The sequence below is a fragment of the Calidris pugnax genome, unplaced genomic scaffold (assembly GCF_001431845.1).
Source record: "Calidris pugnax isolate Ruff unplaced genomic scaffold, ASM143184v1 scaffold144, whole genome shotgun sequence".
In the NCBI taxonomy this organism is placed as follows: Eukaryota; Metazoa; Chordata; class Aves; order Charadriiformes; family Scolopacidae; genus Calidris; species Calidris pugnax.
This window is the reverse complement of record NW_015090911.1, coordinates 1,427,796-1,433,403: the sequence shown is the minus strand read 5'-3', so window position 1 is coordinate 1,433,403 and position 5,608 is coordinate 1,427,796.

The following is a 5,608-nucleotide window of genomic DNA, read 5'->3' as shown; positions in this document are numbered from 1 at the left end:
TCACAGTACTCCTCCTGCTCAGAGAGTGTGCTAGTGCTATATAAGACAAAACCTCTCCCAGCTTCTTGGTCCAGTGCCAATTTACTTCAAAGTCCCAGTTTATTTCTTACTTTAATACTGTCCATTCAGCAGGTCTTTGCATTGTGTTCCAAATCATTTCTCCAAATCTTTATTAAGATTTAATTTTCCTTTAAAAAGAAAACACCTAAAAAACAGAAAAATACCAAAACCCAACTGTTTTCTTTCCCAGGGGCTCCATTGAAGTTATATTTCCAAATGCACTTTTCCTTTTAAATTTTTTCCCCTAACAAAAACAGGGGTTTTGTCTTTGATCTGAAGTTTTAGTCCTTTTTAGCTTCTCCAGGGAAACTTTCTGCTGTGCTGGGAAAGTGCTGAAAAGTAATGAGGAATTCTAGGTTCAGTTTTGTTAAATATGGTCACACCTAGGTCTGCCTTATTATGTACAAGAAAGAATTGGAAAACAGGAAGTTTAGGGGGTTTTGTAAAGGATGATGTAATAGAGCTGTGTTTCTTCATCTGGACTCTTCCTACTCTGACTAATGGTGGATTATTTAGAGAAAGGAATGAGAAAATCTGCAGTAGTAAGGCAGGGAAAGAAAAGTTCCCTAACAGTCTTTAAGTTTAAAAAGGATAGTCTGACCATTTGCTCCTCTTTCCATTCTCATTCTTGCCAGAATTGCTGCCAGTGTATGTCTTTGGTGTCTCATTAATGGAAATGAAAAATGACAAGTTTTGATCCCAGTAAGGGCCAGGGGAAAACCATTCATCTAATTCAATTAGTTCAAGAATTCAAGTTTCACCTTTTGAGTATGAAATCCAAAACTACCTTTTGCTCTGAATTTAGTATTCTTAACAAAGAACAGTCTGGGTGAGAGACGACAGGAGAAAATAAGCTTCACAATGCCTGTTTCTAATGTGATAGTTTAAATCCTCAAAGATGCCGCACACCTACAACTCCCATTGAGGTCTCCATAGCAAAAAGTTATCCTACTAAATGCTTAGCTTCTTCTAGTTTTCAGGGTTTGGACCTTTCCTTTTATTTTAGAGAAATCTCTGCTGGTGATGCTAGCTTTAATTCTACTGAAAGGAAGGAAGGCACTGTTAAAGCCTGGAGGCCTGAAAACAAGATGTTTTTCTGTGGCTTGATGTATGCAAAATAAGGATGACAATACCTGTGATATATTGTGAAGATGGGGGCAACTGAGACTGACGCATATAAATATTATGAAAAAGGGATCAGTATACACTCATCTCTTTCATTCTGTCTACTTTTTTTTTAATATGAATGTTTGTGGGTTTTTATACAGTCTAATATACATTTCCCAATGGAATTCTTTCCCCCTTTTCCACTGGAAGATTTAGCATGAACTGCTGTATTGGACACATCTTGACTTTACGGTTTTCACTGAAATTCTCTTAGCGTGAATTCTTATTCCCTTATCTGGGATAGGATTTGCCCAGGAAGGACTTCTCCGAGCCACTTTTCAGTGATTCACTCTCACATTCTATATCAGCAGTTTATCCAGTTTCCAGAAATGTTGGGCAGAGAAGTGGAACCATGAAAATCCACTAGTGGTCAATTTGTTGCTGTTGCTGTTGTTATTTTTGCCTAAGATCCTATTAGAGTTAAATTTGCTATGACAGCTGGAGGTCTAATCTTTCGGCTAGAAACTGCCAGATTTGAATATAACTACTGTAAAGAGGGAGACGAAAATACAAATTTGAGGGTTAAATCTCTGATGGCGTATCTTATCTCAGTGACTGAATGCATCCACAGTAGCCTTGTGAAAATTGTTTCATTTTCCTTGTTAATCAAAAAACAAACAAACGGAAAACAGTGATGATGGGGAATTGAATGCTGAAATGATTGCCTTATAAAAATATAATAAAAGAGTAAGGAAAAAGTCTCCCAAGCTCGTATTAAAATCACAGGTTTAAAACAATGCTAGGATTTCAACAGGTCAATCAGATCTGAAATTCCAGTTTTTGATTAGTATACCAACATGACAAGTTCACTGGTGAATGGACCTTCTTATTCGTAAGTTCCACATGCTTAATTAGAAAGGTCAGTCACAACACCTAAAGAATCCTGTTAATTTATAAAGAATTTTCACTAATGAAAGTTCAGCAGTTATGCAGTTCTTTCCAAGAAAAACTTAAAGTAGAGAATATAGTGTCAGCATCCCATGTTTTTCAAGAAATTTGCACGGCTGTTTTGAAATTGCCATCCCAAATCAACACTGGCATTAAGTTCGATTAGAGGAAAAAAGAAAGAAAAAAAAGCAATATTATCCTCTGTCTCTTTCCTTAAGGGTCTGGGTACATCACAGCAGCAGCTTTCCCCTTCTGCTTCATTATGACAGAGCAAGGATGCAGGGCTCTTTAAATCCTTCAGCTCCTGGATAAGATAAGCACGGTAAGATAAACAGAAATCATCTAAGATAAATATCCAAAAAAGTGAAAATATTTATTTTTTTTAAATATAAATTATACTTACCAAAGACAAAATTAGAAAAGTAACTTATGGATCAAAATTGTTGACATTTTATACCATGTGTCATGGGTTGGCCTCAGACGGCCATGTGCAGCCGCTCGCGCAGACCAAAGTCCCCACTGCCACTTCAGCCAGGAGGGGAAGATCTGCTCTCTCCTCCCGCAGGGTCACCTCCTCTCCCCTCACCCTGACTTTCTGTCCCCCCCCTTCCCTGGCTAGCTCCGGCTACCCCTTGGGCATGGCTCACAGGGGATGGAATACTTGTGTCCCTGCTAGGTCCTGGGGAGAATTAACCCTATCCCCGCCAGACCCAGGACACCATGATACATCAAACTATTTAGGATGTGTGAGATCATTAAACATAACTAGTTTTAGTGAAGTCAATGGAAATATTCAGAGATAGTCCTGCTAGTTCAGAGAGCTGAAACTTTGTGGCACAGTGTTTTGCTAGACTAAGTGGTGTATGTTGCCACACATGGAAGGAAACACCTAGACAGAAGAAGGTATCAAGGCATAAATTACTGAATAAAAAAAAATAATAAATAATTATATAAGTATTTGAATTCTGTCTGTCTGAGCTCAAATCCTCCTCTGTAGTTTTATACTGTTATTTCATTTATCCTGTCTCTCATGTGAAAGCAAGGATAATAATTTTCCCATGATCTTAAAATTTTAGCAGGATAAAATCCCCTAACATCCGGATATAACATTGACAGGACACCAGCTCTTTATTGTATTTGCAGTTTCCTTTTCACTTGACAATATTCTCTTTCATTTTATATTTCCATTTAGAAAGAAACATTCCCAAAACAGACAGCATTACCTCATTTATGCTTCTTTTTGAAAATTTTAAAGTTCTTTAAATTCTAGGATCTTGTGAATAAATAGAAAAAGAAAAAAATTGTGATGATCCACTTCACATTTTCTTTGCAAAATCCTTCCCTTAGCATCATGTTTGAAATATAATGAATGGTGCATTCTGAGTTTCAAAGGTTCCACTTTTAAATGTAGTACTTTAGGTTAGTAATCAGAGTCTATTTTGAATATGTGGTGCCTACAGTACATATGAATATGCTAATCAGCTAAACTTAATAGTTCTCATTTGTATTAATGCAAATTAGGTGGCTGTACTTTCCACCAAATATTTTCCTTGGTATTTATTAGAGAAATCAAAATCTCTTTCTGCCCATAATAAGTTCTAATATTTCATCTTAACACTTTAAAGGGCGTGTTTTATTTTAGCTTAATCTAATTTCATTGAACAAAATTGCATCTAAAGGCAATATAAAGTTACAATTTGTTCCATGTCAAATAATAAAAATGGCCTTTAAATTTTACATGAATTTGACCTTTTGGTTTGTGCATTTCAATTAAACCTCCCTCGTAATCCAAATGGTATAACGTACTTAGTGTGCATTTGGCCTTCTACAGAGGTACCCAGCTGTACTCCTGTTGCCTCCTTCCATGTAGCTGTTGGCCCTTCTTGACCCTCAGTCTCATCCTACTGTCATTAAGAGAGGTGGGGAATTTTTCTGTTTACTACAAACAAGTCTGCTATGCATCTTGCACTAACTGGAGTCATGAAAGCATGTGGGATCAGATGTATCCAGTCTTTTCAAAAAAGATTAATGACTCCAAAAAAAAATTTGGGTTTGTTCTTTCCAAGGTGGCCTGTGGATCCTGAACCAGTAGCTTTTAATCCTTCAAGTTACCTTTCTGAATTTTCAGAGAGCCCTAGAGTTGGGCTGGAGCCCAGAAAGGCAATTCATAAGAACTGTGCAAGAGCAACCAACTCCGTTGTTCTGAGCACAGCAGCGTGTCGAACCACGTCAAGGCGTCTTATGATCTTTGGCCGTATAAATTATGTCTACTATCAACAACAAAAATATTTTTGGTGTTAGTAACTTTCATTTCTTTGTGGAAGGACTACAGGAAGGCATCTTACTACACCATTCTTCAGAATTATATTCATCTTATTTCAGGATGATACCCCAGCCACCCTCTTCTGAAAATGATAAGTAAAAGGAACTTCACAATCCAATATGTAGAATATTTCCAGCATACTAATGCCCTGTATGATGAAGGGAAGGACCTGAGGGTAGCTACCCCCATTCTCAGCACAGATGGGAACACTGCCACATCTGACTCCACATTTTCCAACTTCTCCCCATCCTCATATGTGACTTGTCTGATAAGACTAAGAAGCTCTCCAGGGCCAGGACCAGCTACAATTCGGTGTTTATTCAGTGCCTAATTGCACAGTGCAGCCCCATACCTGATTGGCCCACAGGCACTGTTGTAATTAACATGATTAATAATATGCGTTCTGTAGAGAAATAGCTGAGAGTAGTTTCTGAGGCTTGCAGCCTTGAACTTCTTTTGCAGCTTTAAATGTACTTTTAGACTCAATGGCTTAAAAACGACTCATTCTGTGATCAGCAGAACTAATGAAGCCTGGTTTTCGCTGGCTTTGTGTCTGGTGGCAGGACTGTGCTGTGTCAGGGAAGGTGCAAACCCTGATCCTGTGGCTGAGAGGTTCAAAACCACGTTCTCCTGTGTGGGTTCTTTCGTGTCTAATGAGAGCGGGCTCACGCTGTAGCCTGCCTTTAACGGCCGTGCTCATAGAGTATTTCTCTGCTACTCAGATGCCTCTTCTCTGAAGCTTGTAGTAATTTAATATCCTTGACACCTCCAACCCTCAGCTAAATTTGATTGAAATGAGCTAATCAGTCTGTAAAGTGAGACAGACAGACAGATTGGCAGAAGCGCACGTGCTCTTTGACCATGATAAGCCTCATTTCCTTCTGAAACCAGGGTAAAAAAGAATAAAATCTGCCATGCTTTCGGTTTAATTTTTCTTTGTTTTTTCCAGGGCAAACTAACCCCAGCATTAAAACCAGAGAAACCCCCAAGTCAGACTTCTGGAAAAGAAAAGGGTGAGCTATTCCAGGAAAAAAAAATCGTCTTTTTTCTTTTCTTTTTTTTTTTTCTTTTTTTTTTTTAACTGCAGTCAAAATCAAACTCCAGAGCTTTAATGGAAAAATCTTACATTTTTTCTGGGAAGAAGGAGAAGACGGGAGAGAGGAGGGGGGA